This window comes from Kogia breviceps, chromosome 4 (assembly GCF_026419965.1).
Source record: "Kogia breviceps isolate mKogBre1 chromosome 4, mKogBre1 haplotype 1, whole genome shotgun sequence".
Taxonomy (NCBI): domain Eukaryota; kingdom Metazoa; phylum Chordata; class Mammalia; order Artiodactyla; family Physeteridae; genus Kogia; species Kogia breviceps.
This window is the reverse complement of record NC_081313.1, coordinates 137,407,909-137,424,367: the sequence shown is the minus strand read 5'-3', so window position 1 is coordinate 137,424,367 and position 16,459 is coordinate 137,407,909. Positions and strand designations below refer to the sequence as shown.

Genomic DNA, 16,459 nt, shown 5'->3' with positions numbered 1-16,459 from the left:
GCCTAGAAGATATCTTTAAAATGTTAATGGAAGGAACAAATGGCAATTGAAAGGGGGCATATCCCATACCACGTGCCAGGCAGGTGCTACAAGCCTGGGGAACGGGCTTAATTTAACCTTTAGGTCAGCAAGAATTGGGGATAACGATGTGTGCCCCTGCTTCTCCCTGTCATCTGAAGTCTCAACATCTCAACTCTCATTTGTATCACCTACCGTTCCTTGCACTCAGTAGGTGGTGAATGAGTATTTGTTGACTACAGGTCTATACTGCCTCCTCCCAGCACTCTCAGTTTCCTGTGTTTACACTATCACATCAGCCATGCTTAATGGCTTGCCTTTTGAAAATTCTCTTTGAGAGTTGATGTCAGCCTTCATTTATTTACTTCTTTTGTTGACAGCTCTCACTCTCAGTTGACTCTTAATTTGATCTGAGTATTCAGTTATTCAGCAAATATTGATTGAAAGCCTAGTGAGTGCCAGGAATGTGCCAGACACTAGGAAAGCTGGCAGTCCCCTTCCAGATTTTTTTAAAATATTTATTTATTTATTTATTTATTTATTTATTTATTTGGCTGTGTCAGGTCTTAGTTGTGGAGAATGGGCTTAGTTGCTCCGTGGCATGTAGGATCTACCCAGACCAGGGCTCAAACCCATGTCCCCTGCATTGGCGGGCAGCTTCTTAACCACTGTGCCACCAGGGAAGGCCTTTGTCATGTTTTTTAGAAGGATCAATTCAGAGACAACTAAAGCATCCTATTTAAAATAATAATGGTAATGGAGACATTTGATGCTTGCTGAGGATAAACTTAAAACTACCTTTTGGGATTTTTTTTCTAAGGAGGTTTTTTAAATTTTATTTTATTATTTTTATTTTTATTTTTTTTAACATGTTTATTGGAGTATAACTGTTTTACAGTGGTGTGCTAGTTTCTGCTTTACAACAAAGTGAATCAGTTATACATATGTTCCCATATTTCTTCCGTCTTGCGTCTCCCTCCCTCCCACCCTCCCTGTCCCACCCTTCTAGGTGGTCACAAAGCACTGAGCTGATCTCCCTGTGCTATGTGGCTGCTTCCCACCAGCTATCTATTTTACATTTGGTTGTGTATATATGTCCATGCCACTCTCTCACTTCGTCACAGCTTACTGTTCCCCCTCCCCATATCCTCAAGTCCATGCTCTAGTAGGTCTGTGTTTTATTCCCATCCTACCCCTAGTCTCTTCATGAAATTTTTTCTTTTTCTTAGATTCCATATATATGCGTTAGCATACGGTATTTGTTTTTCTCCTTCTGACTTACTTCACTGTGTATGACAGACTCCAGGTCTATCCGCCTCATTACAAATAACTCAGTTTCATTTCTTTTTCTGGCTGAGTAATATTCCATTGTATATATGTGCAACATCTTCTTTATCCATTCATCTGTTGATGGACATTTAGGTTGCTTCCATGTCCTGGCTATCATAAATAGAGCTGCAATGAACATTTTGGTACATGACTCTTTTTGAATTATGGTTTTCTCAGGGTATGTGCCCAGTAGTGGGATTGTGGGGTTGTATGGTAGTTCTATTTGTAGTTTTTTCAGGAACCTCCATACTGTTCTCCATAGTGGCTGTATCCATTTACATTCCCACCAGCAGTGCAAGAGTGTTCCCTTTTCTCCACACCTTCTCCAGCATTTATTGTTTCTAGAGTTTTTGATGATGGCCATTCTGACCGGTGTGAGATGATATCTCATTGTGGTTTTGATTTGCATTTCTCTAATGATTAACGATGTTGAGCATTCTTTCATGTGTTTGTTGGCAATCTGTATATCTTCTTTGCAGAAATGTCTATTTAGTTCTTCTGCCCATTTTTGGATTGGGTTGTTGTTTTTTTGTTATTGAGCTGCATGAGTTGCTTATAAATTTTGGAGATTAATCCTTTGTCAGTTGCTTCATTTGCAAATATTTTCTCCCATTCTGAGGGTTGTCTGTTGGTCTTGTTTATGGTATCCTTTGCTGTGCAAAAGCTTTTAAGTTTCATTAAGTCCCATTTGTTTATTTTTGTTTTTATTTCCATTTCTCTAGGAGGTGGGTCAAAAAGGATCTTGCTGTGATTTATGTCATAGAGTGTTCTGCCTATGTTTTCCTCTAAGAGTTTGATAGTGACTGGCCTTTCATGTAGGTCTTTAACCCATTTTGAGTTTATTTTTGTGTATGGTGTTAGGGAGTGTTCTAATATCATACTTTTACATGTACCTGTCCAGTTTTCTCAGCACCACTTATTGAAGAGGCTGTCTTTTCTCCACTGTATATTCTTGTCTCCATTATTAAAGATAAGGTGACCATATGTGTGTGGGTTTATCTCTGGGCTTCCTATCCTGTTCCATTGATCTATATTTCTGTTTTTGTGCCAGTACCGTACTGTCTTGATTACTGTAGCTTTGTAATATAGTCTGAAGTCAGGGAGCCTGATTCCTCCAGCTCCATTTTTCGTTCTCAATATTACTTTGGCTATTCAGGATCTTTTGTGTTTCCATACAAATTGTGAAATTTTTTGTTCTAGTTCTGTAAAAAGTGCCAGTGGTAGTTTGATAGGGATTGCATTGAATCTGTAGATTGCTTTGGGTAGTAGAGTCATTTTCACAATGTTGATTCTTCCAATCCAAGAACATGGTTTATTTCTCCATCTATTTGTATCATCTTTAATTTCCTTCATCAGTGTCTTATAGTTTTTTGCATACAGGTCTTTTGTCTCCATAGGTAGGTTTATTCCTAGATATTTTATTCTTTTTGTTGCAGTGGTAAATGGGAGTGTTTTCTTAATTTCACTCTCAGATTTTTCATCATTAGTGTATAAGAATGCCAGAGATTTCTGTACATTAATTTTGTATCCTGCTACTTTACCAAATTCATTAATTAGCTCTAGTAGTTTTCTGGTAGCATCCTTAGGATTCTCTATGTATAGTATCATGTCATTTGCAAACAGTGACAGCTTTACTTCTTCTTTTCTGATTTGGATTCCTTTTATTTCTTTCTCTTCTCTGATTGCTGTGGCTAGAACTTCCAAAACTATGTTGAATAAGAGTGGTGAGAGTGGGCAACCTTGTCTTGTTCCTGATCTTAGTGGAAATGGTTTCAGTTTTTCACCATTGAGGATGATGTTGGTGGTGGGTTTGTCATATATGGCCTTTATTATGTTGAGGAAAGTTCCCTCTATGCCTACTTTCTGCAGGGTTTTTATCATAAATGGGTGTTGAATTGTGTCGAAAGCTTTCTCTGCATCTATTGAGATGATCATATGTTTTTTCTCCTTCAGTTTGTTGATATGGTGTATCATGTTGATTAAATTGCTTATATTGAAGAATCCTTGCATTCCTGGAATAAACCCCACTTGATCATGGTGTATGATCCTTTTAATGTGCTGTTGGATTCTGTTTGCTAATATTTTGTTGAGGATTTTTGCATCTATGTTCATCAGTGATATTGGTCTGTAGTTTTCTTCCTTTGTGACATCTTTGTCTGGTATTGGTATCAGGGTTATGGTGGCCTCATAGAATGAATTTGAGAGTGTTCCTCCCTCTGCTATCTTTTGGAAGAGTTTGAGAAGGATAGGTGTTAGCTCTTCTCTAAATGTTTGATGGAATTCGCCTGTGAAGCCATCTGGTCCTGGGCTTTTGTTTGTTGGAAGATTTTTAATCACAGTTTCATTTTCAGTGCTTGTGATTGGTCTGTTCATATTTTATATTTCTTCCTGGTTCGGTCTTGGCAGGTTGTGCATTTCTCAGAATTTGTCCATTTCTTCCAGGTTGTCCATTTTATTGGCATACAGTTGCTTGTAGTAATCTCTAATAATCTTTTGTATTTCTGCAGTGTCAGTTGTTACATCTCCTTTTTCATTTCTAATTCTATTGATTTGAGTCTTCTCCCTTTTTTTCTTTATGAGTCTGGGTAATGGTTTATCAATTTTATTTAACTTCTCAAAGAACCAGCTTTTACTTTTATTGATCTTTGCTATTGTTTCCTTCATTTCTTTTTCATTTATTTCTGATCTGATCTTCATGATTTTTTTCCTTCTGCTAAATTTGCCCTCTGCTAAATTTGGGGGATTTTTTGTTCTTCTTTCTTTAATTGCTTTAGGTGCAAAGTTAGGTTGTTTATTCGAGATGTTTCCTGTTTCTTAAGGTAGGATTGTATTGCTATAAATTTCCCTCTTAGAACTGCTTTTGCTGCATCCCATAGGTTTTGGGTCGTCGTGTCTCCATTGTCATTTGTTTCTAAGTATTTTTTGATTTCCTCTTTGATTTCTTCAGTGATCACTTCATTATTAAGTAGTGTATTGTTTCGCCACCATGTGTTTGTATTTTTTACAGATCTTTTCCTGTAATTGATATCTAGTCTCAAAACGTGGTCGGAAAAGATACTTGATATGATTTCAATTTTCTTAAATTTACCAAGGCTAGATTTGTGACCCAAGATATGATCTGTCCTGGAGAATGTTCCATGAGCACTTGAGAAAATGTGTATTCTGTTGTTTTTGGATGGAATGTCCTATAAATATCATTTAAGTCTATCTTGTTTAATGTATCATTTAAAGCTTGTGTTTATTTATTTGCATTTTGGATGATCTGTCCATTGGTGAAAGTGGGGTGTTAAAGTCCCCTACTATGATTGTGTTACTGTCGATTTCCCCTTTTATGGCTGTTAGTATTTGCCTTATGTATTGAGGTGCTCCTATGTTGGGTGCATAAATATTTAGAAGTGTTATATCTTCTTCATGGATCAATCCCTTGATCATTATGTAGTGTCCTTTCTTATCTCTTGTAATAGTTTTTATTTTAAAGCCTTATTTTGTCTGATATGAGAATTGCTACTCCAGCTTTCTTTTGATTTCCATTTGCATGGGATATCTTTTTCCATTCCCTCACTTTCAGTCTGTATGTGTCCCTAGGTCTGAAGTGGGTCTCTTGTAGACAGCATATATATGGGTCTTATTTTTGTATCCATTCAGCCAGTCTGTGTCTTTTAGTAGGAGCATTTAATCCATTTACATTTAAGATAATGATCGATATGTATGTTCCTATTACCATTTACTTAATTGTTTGGGGTTTTTTCTTGTAGGTCTTTTCCTTCTCTTGTGTTTCTTGCCTAGAGAAGTTCCTTTAGCATTTGTTGTAAAGCTGGTTTGGTGGTGCTGAACTCTCTCAGCTTTTGCTTCTCTGTAAAGGTTTTAATTTCTCCATCAAATCTGAAGGAGATCCTTGCTGGGTAGAGTAATCTTGGTTGTATAGGTTTTTTTCCTTCATCACTTTAAATATGTCCTGCCACTCCCTTCTGGCTTGCAGAGTTTCTGCTGAAAGATCTGATGTTAACCTTATGGGGATTCCCTTGTGTGTTATTTGTTCTTTTTCCCTTGCTTCTTTTAATATGTTTTCTTTGTATTTAATTTTTTTTTTTTTTTTTTTTTTTTTTTTTTTTTTTTTGCGGTACACGGGCCTCTCACTGTTGTGGCCTCTCCCGTTGCGGAGCACAGGCTCTGGACGCGCAGGCTCAGTGGCCATGGCTCACGGGCCCAGCCACTCCACAGCACATGGGATCTTCCCAGACTGGGGCACGAACCCGTGTCCCCTGCATCGGCAGGCCAATTCTCAACCACTGTGCACCAGGGAAGCCCTGTATTTAATTTTTGATAGTTTGATTAATATGTGTCTTGGCGTGTTTCTCCTTGGATTTACCCTGTATGGGACTCTCTGTGCTTCCTGTGCTTGATTGACTATTTCCTTTCCTATATTAGGGAAGTTTTCAACTATAATCTCTTCAAATATTTTCTCAGACCCTTTCTTTTTCTCTTCTTCTTCTGGGACCCCTATAATTCGAATGTTGGTGCATTTAATGTTGTCCCAGAGGTCTCTGAGACTGTCCTCAGTTATTTTCATTCTTTTTTCTTTATTCTGCTCTACAGTCGTTATTTCTACTATTTTATGTTCCAGGTCACTTATCCATTCTTCTGCCTCAGTTATTCTGCTATTGATCCCATCTACAGTATTTTTAATTTCATTTATTGTGTTGCTCATCATTGCTTGCTTCCTCTTTATTTCTTCTAGGTCCTTGTTAAATGATTCTTGAAATTTGTCTATTGTATTTCCAAGATAAAAATATGGAACACTTCACGAATTTGCATGTCATCCTTGCGCAGGGGCCATGCTAATATTCTCTGTATCATTCCAATTTTAGTATATGTGCTGCTGAAGCAAGCACCTTTGGGGATGATTTTAATGACAAATACAAGTTTGTGTCGTTTTGATTTTTCTAATCATATCAAGAATTAGTATTAGAAATAGACTCACAGACATAGAGAACAGACTTGTGGTTGCCAAGGGGGCAGGGGGGAGGGAAGGATTGGAAGTTTAGGGTTAGCAGATGCAAACTGATATATATAGAATGGATAAACAATAAGGTCCTACTGTATAGCACAGGGAACTATATTCAATATCTTGTGATAAACCATAATGGAAAAGAATATAAAAAAGAATGCGTGTGTATGTATAACTGAATCACTTTGCTGTGCAGCAGAAATTAACACAACATTGTAAATCAACTGTACTTCAACTAAAAAAAAAAGAATATTATTTAGTGAACATTGATCACTACAGCCAGTTCATTGTGATTCCTACCCCAAAGAAGCTGGCAACTTCTGATTACCCCGTTTTCTGTATGCTGACCAGGGGAGAATGATAGCGTATAAAGAGCCCTGCATAGAGAACTGGTTGTGAGAGGCCCGTGCACTCTTGTTTATTTTAGTATTCCTAAAGATAAAATCCCATGGAAATAAATTTGTTTAGGGGAGAATTTTCTAGTAACATGATCCACCTCAGAGTGAAATCACATGTCCATGGTGTATTAAGCTTCCTGCCTTCTCAGAGATGAGTGCCTTTCTGAGGTCTCTTCCTAAAGTTCTAGGTCTTGGAATTTGGCAGCCTATTATAGCTTTCCAAAAAAACACTAAAATTTTTTTTGAAAGGTTTAAATATACAGACAAGTTGTAAAGATCATGCAGAGCATTCTTGTATGTCTCATAGCCAGTCTCCTCTATTACTAGCATAGAACATTGGTATGGTACTTTTGTCGCAGTTAATGAACCAATACTGACACATTATTACTAACTAAAATATATCCTTTTTTCAGATTTTTCTTAGTTTTTATGTAATATCCTTTTAATATCCAAGGATCTCATCCAGGATACCACATTATATTTTTTTGTCATGTTTCTTTAGGTTCTACTTGGCTGTGAGAGTTTCTCAGACTCTCCTTGGTTTTGATGCCCTTACCATTTTGAGGAGTACTGGTCAGGTGTTTTGCAAAATGACCGTCAATTAAGATTTGTCTGATGTTTTTCTCATAATTAGATGGGGGTAATGGGTTTTTAAGTGGAAGACCACAGAGGTAAAGTGTCCCTCTCTTCACATTTTTCAAGGGTGCATACTATCAACATGATTTATCACTGTTAATGTTGACCATCACCTGGCTGAAGGGATTTTTGTCAGATTTCTCCACTGTGATGTTCCTATTCCCTGTTTCATGCTGTATTCTTCAAAAGGAAGTCACTATGTGCAATCCATCTTTAAGGAGTAGGGAATTAACTATGAAAATTGTTTGGAATTCTACATAGGAGATTTGTTTTCCCTGTTCCATTTATCTATTTAATCATTTATGTATATCAGAATGGACTCATGGATATTTATTTTATGTCTTGGGTTATAATTCAGTGCTACAGTATTTATTTTGTTGTTCACATTGTTCCAGCTTGGCCATGGGGAGCTCTTTAAGTTTGTCTCCTGTGTCCCTTTGACATGCTCCCCCATAATTGTGGGGTGTTTTTCTGTTTGTTTTTTTATTTGTTTTTGAGCACTTCATTCCTTTCTGGCACTGCAGGATGTTCCAGGCACATCTTTCATATTTCTTGCCCCTGTCCTAGAATCAGTTGTTTTCCAAGAAGACTTCCTACGTAGGTTTTGTCTGTTTCTTTGTTATAGTTTATGTAGCATTTTGGTAGCCACTGTGCTAGGCCCTTGACATGTACTGTCTTTTTTAATCCTCATATCAACATGGTTAGGTAGCCTTTTACTTCATTTTGTAAATATAGAAAGTGAGGCTCAAAAAGTGTAAATGATTTACCCAACACCACGCAGTTAGCAAAAGTAGAGTTATGATTCAAGACCAAATCTGACTCCACAGCTCACACTCTGAACTGTTACTCCACATGCCAGGCTCCCCTGTGTTCTCAGTCAGCATTAGATGGATACTGTGCTATTGTGAATTGCTGTGCCTTTTTGTTAGGAGGATAAGGCAGAAGCCAGCAAAATTCTCCTCTGGCAGGATGGCTCAGGATTCCAGCCCTGCTGATCCCAGAAGCCAGCAAAATTCTCCTCTGGCAGGATGGCTCAGGATTCCAGCCCTGCTGATCCCTTCCTTCTCTGAGCTTCATTCCCACTGAGAGTTGAAAGCCTTCCCTGAATGTGGAAGTTGTTTATGTGCTGTCTTGGGGTTTTCTCTCTTTATCTACATTCCCAGATCAGACTGTTAGCTCCTCAGAGGGCAAAGAAAATATATGAAGATAAGTAACTTCAGAACAGGCTGTGTTGATGCAGCTGGCATCAAAAGCAAATATTAAAATCTGTGCCCTTCGTACTGGGAGAGCATAGATCTTGATGGAAGGAATATTGCATTGTTGTCATGGTAATTTTCCATTGACTCAGTCTTCTGCTGGGCAAGGAGCTACTCCAACACAAAGGTCATATCTTTCCTAATCTCCCGGACCAAGGACAATATATAACATGTTCTAGACACTCAGTATATACAAAATGCTTAAGAGAAGCTCTTGGGTCCTGGACCAGACACTACTTGCTCTTGACTTACACACAAATTTAACCTGCTTTTTCCACTTAGGAAGGCAGAAGTAAGAGGTGGCTCTAGAGATAGACGGATTGATGGCAGTGAGAAATAATGTCTCTGCTTCATTCAGAAACCCCATTCAAAAAGGCAGTAAATGGAAAATAAAACTGAAAAGGAATAAGCTTACATAGTCATAGAGAAAGAGAAAAAATGATGGAAAGGGCTGATAGAAAGTAGATCAATGAGAGGGGGCTGACCTGGCAGAGCTGGAATCTACAAATGTGCAGTGAAGGAAGCTAAATAAATAAATAACTAGAGTGAGAGAGGATCCATGATACAGAGCCCTGGAAAGGCTCTGGGAATAGATGTCCCTGATGAATTGAGAGCCACTCTCCAGAATGAATGCAACAGGGTTACTTATCCACAAAGCACTTGAGGCACAGTGCCTAGGGCCAACAATAGTCATGATGCACTCTGGAGTGAGGCTTACAAAAAGGACTGGTTGGAAAATCTGCATAAAGACCAGTTAAACTCAGCATCTATACCCAGATCCCATCCCCAATTGACCCAGCTGGGAAGTACCTCTTCCCAGCCTAGCAGAAGATAGGAGGATTGTTATGTAGAGAGTTAAACCATCCAGAAGTATTGAAATGTGTTCTCTAAATAGAAAGGAGGCAGAAATCTGTAGGAGAGAGAAAATTGCAACTGGAAAATAAATCACTTAAATGAGCCAGTACATAGATTTAAAAAAAATGTTTGTGTGTGAAAGTGATGATTAACTACAATGAATAGCAAAAGGATAAACATGAAGATGTTAAAGAGGAAATAAAAATCATAAAATGCTGGGGAGGGTAGTAAGAAAATGTAGATTTTTTAAAAAATGTGTTTGAGCCTATATTACTATCAGTCTAAAGCAAGTAAATATAATAATGGGTTAACATACTTGAAAAACAAAACAGGGTAACTACAAATCAAAAACATACAACAGATTCACAAAAACTAGGAAGAAAAGAACTCAAGTATAATACAGAAGAAAACCATCAAACCACAAAAGGAAAAACAAAAACAAAAAGAAAGGAACAAAGTAGAAATACAAAATCAACTGGAAAACTGGGTTCAAAATGGCAATAGATACATACCTATCAATAATTACCTTAAATGTCAATGGACTAGATGCTCCAATCAAAAGACATAAAGTGGCAGATTGGATAATATTCTGTCTACAAGAGACCCACTTTAGGGCAAAGGACACACATAGATTGAAAGTGAAGGGATGGAAAAAGATATTTCATGAATATGGAAATGACAAGATAGCAGGGGTAACAATACTCATATCAGACAAAATAGACTTTAAAACAAAGACCATAAAGAAAGATAAAGAAGGACACTGTATAATGATAAAAGGATCATTATGAGAATAGGATATTACAGTCATTGACATATAGCACCCACTATAGGAGCACCTAAATACATAAAACAAATACTAACAAGCATGAAGGGAAAAATTGATGGGAACACAAAAATAGTAGGAGACTTTAACAGCCCACTCACATCTATGGAGAGATGTTCTAGACAGAAAATGAGTAAGGCAACAGAGATCCTAAATGACACAATGAAACAGTTAGACTTAATTGATATTTTCAGGACATTATATCAAAAAAAAACCCCACCCCACAATACTTACTCTTTTCAAATGCACATGGAACGTTCTCTACTGTAGACCACATACTATGACAAAAAACAAGCCTCAAAAAATTTAAGAGGAGAAAAATTATTTCAGGCATCTTTTCTGACCACAGTGGCATGAAACTAGAAATCAACCATAGAAAAAGAAATGAGAAAAAAAAAGATTATTTAGAGACTAAACAAAATGCTACTGAAAAACCAATGGGTCAATGATGAAATCAAAGAGGAAATTTAAAAATACCTTGAGGCAAATGACAATAAAAACACAACCAAACAAAAATCTGTGGGTTGCAGCAAAAGCAGTACTACAAGGGAAGTTCTAGTGATACAGGCCTTCCTCAAAAAGCAAGAAAAATCTCAAACAACCTAACCAGCCACCTAAAAGAATTTTTAAAAGAAGAGCAAACAAAACCTAAAGTTAGTAGAAGGAAGGAAATGATAAAGATCAAAGAGAAAATAAATAAAATAGAGATTTTTAAAAATAGAAAAAATCAGTAAAACCAAGAGCAGATCTTTTTGAAAGGGTAAACAAAATCAACAAACCTCTGGCCAGCCTCACCAAGAAGAAAAGAGAGAGAACCCAAATAAACAGAATAGGAAATGAAAGAGGAGAAATAACAACTAATAACACAGAAATACAACAACAACAACAACAAAAACCTGTTAAGAGACTACTATGATCAATTTTATGCCAACAAATTTGACAACCTAGAAGGAATAGGCAAGTTTCTAGAAACGTACAGTCCACCAAAACTAAACAAAGAAGAAGTAGGTAATTTGAACAGACTGATCAGTAGAAGTGAAATAGAATTTGTCATTAAAAAACAAAAACAGAAAAACTCCCTGAAAACAAAAGTCCAGGACCAGATGGCTTCACTGGGGAAGAACTTACACCAGTCCTTCTCAAACTCTTCCAAAAGATTGAAGAAGAGGAAGCACTCCCAAAGTCATTCTATGAAGCCATCACGCTGATATCAAAACCAGACAAAGACACTACAAAAAAGAAAATCACAGGCAAATATCTTTGATGAATATATTGGGTTGGCCGAAACATTCGTTCAGATTATTCCATAGAATGTTATGGAAAAATCTGAACGAACGTTTCGGCCGACCCAATAGATGCAAAAATTCTCAACAAAGTATTAGCAACCAAATCCAACATCCCATAAAAAAGATCATATGGCACAATCAAGTGGGATTCATCCCAGGGTCTCAAGGATAGTTCAACCTATGCAAATCAATCAATGTGACACATTACATCAACAAATGAAAAGAAAAAAAATCACCTGATCATCTCAATAGTTACAGGAAAAACATTTGACAAAATTCATTATTCATTCATGATAAAAACTCTTAGCAAAGTGGGTATAGAGGGAACGTATTTCAACATAATAAAAGCTCTTTATGACAAACCCACAGCCAACATAATACTCAGTGGTGAAAAGCTGAAAGCCTTCATGCCAAAATCTGGAACATGATAAGGATGCCCACTCTCACTGCTTCTATTCAACACAGTATTGCAAGTCCTAGACCCAGCAGTCAGGCAAGAAAAAGAAACAAAACGTATTCATTTGATTTGTAGTGAGATGGATGGACCTAGAGTCTGTCATACAGAGTGAAGTGTCAGAAAGAGAAAAACAGATACCGTAGGGTAACACGTATATATAGAATCTAAAAAAAAAAAAAAAAAAAAAGGTTCTGAAGAACCTAAGGGCAGGACAGGAATAAAGATGCAGATTAGAGAATGGACTTAAGGACACAGGGAGGGGGAAGAGTAAGCTGGGACGAAGTGAGAGAGTGGCATGGACATATATACACTACCAAATGTAAAATAGATAAGCTAGTGGGAAGCGGCCACATAGCACAGGAAGATCAGCTCGGTGTTTGTGACCATCTAGAGGGGTGGGATAGGGATGGTGGAAGGGAGATGCAAGAGGGAGGAGATATGGGGACATATGTATATGTATAACTGATTCACTTTGTTATAAAGCAGAAACTGACACAACATTGTAAAGCAATTATACTCCAATAAAGAAGTTAAAAAAATAAAAGTAAAAAATAAAATGTAAAATTGTCTTTATATGCAGATAATGTGATACTATAGAAATCCCTAAAGACTCCACACAAAAACTACTAGAACTGATAAACAAATTTAGCATGGTAGCAGGATACAAGATTAACATATAGAAATCTGTTGCATTTCTTTGCACTAACAATGAAATGTCAGAAAGAGTTTAGAGAGTTTAGGAGTTTAGAGAATTCCTCTTTGATGAAACTAGACCACAGGTACTGACTGCCCACAGATACTGACATTTGGAGGTTTTCCATTGAATTAGCCAGTTCCCCAATTCCCTATGGCAAGGTTTACCCTTCCAGAAACCCAGAGTTTCCAAAGAACATTTTTATTTCGTCTAAGAGAGGATAGTGTGTCAGTCAAACATAAAAGGGATGGTATAAAATGAAGTTTCAAAGAATAAGAAAAAGCTCTTGAAAATGACAAGTACTATAGTAAAATTTTTTTAAAAAATCAGCAGAGGGGCTTCCCTGGTGGTGCAGTGGTTGAGAATCCGCCTGCTGATGCAGGGAATACGGGTTCGTGCCCCGGTCTGGGAAGATCCCACATGCCGCGGAGCGGCTGGGCCCGTGAGCCATGGCCACTGAGCCTGCGTGTCTGGAGCCTGTGCTCCGCAACGGGAGAGGCCACAACAGTGAGAGGCCCGCGTATCAAAAAAAAAAAAAAAAAAAAAAAAAAAAGCAAAAAAATCAGCAGAAAGATTGGAACTTTAAGCTGAGGTTATTTCCCAGAATATAGAACCTAAAGAAAAAGGTTTCAACATTAGGAGGAAAAAAACAAAAGTAGAAAATAAAGCATTTTTTAAAGCATTTTTTTAAATGAAGCATTTATTGACTCTACGAAAAGAAAAAAAAAGTGTGCAAGAAAGAAAAAGGAAATGTAATCAAAGAACATGACTTCGCTCAGCTGTGGACAATATTATGCATAGTCATAATAATGTAGATTCTGAATATTGATTTGACCAAAATTGCATGGAAGAGTCCATACCATTGGAGAAATTCAGTGGATAATGTCTGAAGTCGTTAGATAGGAGATAGCACAGAAGTGTATTTTGGGCCATGGGGAGGGAAGTACCTGAAGGAGAATCCTGGCAAGTTGAAAGCTCTTGCTTTCAAGGTGGTGAGAGGTATGAACCACTGCTCTTCAATATAAGCTTTGTAGTATTTAATGTTTATATGGACTGCCTTCATATGAGAGCAAATAATACATTTCAAAAAATCAGATACACTAATTTTTAAATGTCAGCATGATGGAGCCATTTAGTGTTCAAATAGCCACATGCATACAGTAGTCCCTGGAAAGCATTGTGGGATAAATAGTGTTCATTGCAGTGGTCTTACGTCATCAAGAAAATGTGTGATTCTGTTCTGCATGTTCTGCTCTAGAGAAACAGATAAGATGGGGGTTCTTCTCCATCCAAATGCTGCATGCTTTAGTTGTTTGGGGAGAGTCCTGATGTGGAGTGTCCTGATGTCCCAAAGTGGGAGAAACGGTGTGTGTCCCCCTTCCTCCTGTCCCAAGCAGCCTCACCCTGTGTCCAGGAGAATCTGGGCTGATTGGCCGCAGACTGACTTGCTCCAGTCCAGAGCTCTGATAATCATCATCAAACACCCTCGGGTTTGCCAGACTCCTTCCTTCTCGCCAGGCGGGGCTGAGCCTCCCTCGGGTTCCCCATAAGCCCCTTGACCTTGGATGGTTGGCTTGAAGTCATTTAGTGAAAGTCACTGGCCCCAGAGCAGGCTGTCCTGTGGCAGAAATTAACCTCCCCAGGCCCAGAGGCTGCAGTGGTGAGTGGGAGGGAGACAGGAAGGAGAAGCAGATGAGAGAGCAGAATTTAGCTTCTCCTCATAAAGTGTTTCCCCTACTGGTTCTGATACCACAGAGACCACAGGGATGCTTCACTTGGCTGCTGTTTCCTGGTTTAATCTCAGTGAAGGGAGCCAGAGAGCCAAATAAAATGGCACTGACCCAGCTGAGTCAGTTTGTTAGCTGGTGGTTTGTGCTTTTTTCCTGGTAATCTTTCTGTTATCAGGTACTGTATATAGGAGGATTATAGCAAGGTGTCCCAGGCTAGAATGAGGCTCTTTGTTTAAACCCTCATGTAGCAAGGACTGTTTTTCAGCGTGTTAAGCATCATAGACCAGTTAATGCTATATGTTAATATTTTGACCTAGCAATAAAAAGGAATGGCTGACTTTATTTTATCTCTTGCTACAAACCTTGATCAAAGCTGTAGAGATTTTTTTTTTCTCAGTAGAATTTTGTGAATATTAAGGGCAGGCAGATATGTTTGAAGATACTGGGATGTGAAAGATAATAGTGAACTGACCACTAAAGGGAGATCCTTTGAAATATGGAAACAGAATATTGGATGTAAAGGATACCCCTGACTTAGTTCACATATAGGTTATAAGGATTAGGTAATACAAAGAAAGGTCATCCCTTTCCTCCTCCCTCCTTTCCCCCTCCCCCCTCCTCTTCCTCTCTTGCCCCCTCCCCCTCCCCCTCCTCTTCCTCTCTTTCCCCCTCCTCCTCCTCCTCCTGCCTCTGTCACTAACCTGCCCTGTCTGCCCCCTCCCCTAACCCTACCAACTACAGAGGACTTACTGTGTGCCTGGAACACAGTTCATTACATAGAGAATTTAATAATTTTAATAAGATGTGTCTTTTAATAATTTAATAATAATATGTGCAACATCACATATCAAGAAACTGAAGCTTACAACACTTAAGTTACTTGCCCAAAGCCACCCAACTGGGAGGTGATAGAGTGGAGCTTGGAAACTAGGTAGCTTGACTCCAGGGCTTCTGCTGTGTGCGTGGCTCATAGAGAGGGCTCAGTTATGTCAGCCTTGAGCTGCTGCTGATACTGATGTTGCAGAGAATGAACCACAGAATGATTAAGTGATTTGCTCAAGGTTGCACACTGGTCAGTGGCCATGGAGTTTATCCAGTTGTCTGATTCCGGGTCACCCCTCTCTCTGCAGTGCCAGGTTGCTCAATATATGAAGAGTTAGTGCTTTAACTTCTAGAAACCTATATCCTCCTAGGCAGGTTCCACGTTCTGAATTCTCACATTGCTTGAATTGTTTGTAAGTTTGAAGTAGCACAGTTAAGCCCTGCCAGAAGCACTGGCAAAGAAACTATTTTAGGTTAATATCTGTTTCCTAATGGATGGGGGGGGAAAAAAAAAAACCAAAAACCTGTGTCAATATTCGATTCAATGTATTTCTTCTTCCCTGATCCAAGTAATAAGCGAGAAACAAAACAGAACAAAAAAACCTTTATTCATCAGGCAAAATTTTAAATTCAAGCTACGGGAGGGTGAGGGAGGGGCACCGTGAATCAGCGGCTGCCCAGATGTGGCAGAAGTTCTCTCTCTCCTCAACAACAGGACAAGAGCTCTCACCCAAGGCTAACTGGTTTCTCAGGGCTTGAGCGGGTCAGTTATCCATGTCAGCAGTTCACCTTGGGTGAGACGGACCACGGCTCTAGACCATCAGTGAGTGGAAAACGCCTTGGTGGTGGCCGCCCCATCCGTCTTCTCCGCTTGTGAAAACTACCCCAGGCCTTGGCCCGAGCTGCGTGTCAGCACAGCTCTGCCACCCCACCGTCTGCAGGCCCTGGGCTGGGCCCATGAGTCACCTGTTTTCGAAGAAAAAACATGAGACAGCCAGCCCACAACCGTCCTCGTTTGCTCATTCCATCTTCGGAAAAGCCTGTCTACATTCTGTTCCAGGTTGAAGCCAGGAACAGTCTCACCCTTCAGGAAAGTTCCCGCACACTGTTTGCTGCTCTCTTATCACCCTTACGGTCCTCTGCCTGG

At 38.7% G+C, this 16,459-nt stretch overlaps 1 protein-coding gene and 1 non-coding gene across 3 annotated transcripts in view; one reads left to right on the top strand and one right to left on the bottom strand.

Moving 5' to 3' along the window:
* SGCD (sarcoglycan delta) overlaps positions 1-16,459 on the top strand; it is a 1,028,538-nt gene that overhangs the window by 854,731 nt on the left and 157,348 nt on the right. The gene's annotated exons all lie outside the window — the stretch shown is intronic.
* LOC131756553 (U6 spliceosomal RNA) lies at positions 6,133-6,239 on the bottom strand. Its single transcript, XR_009335711.1, has one exon. It is a non-coding gene; the product is annotated as a U6 spliceosomal RNA (small nuclear RNA).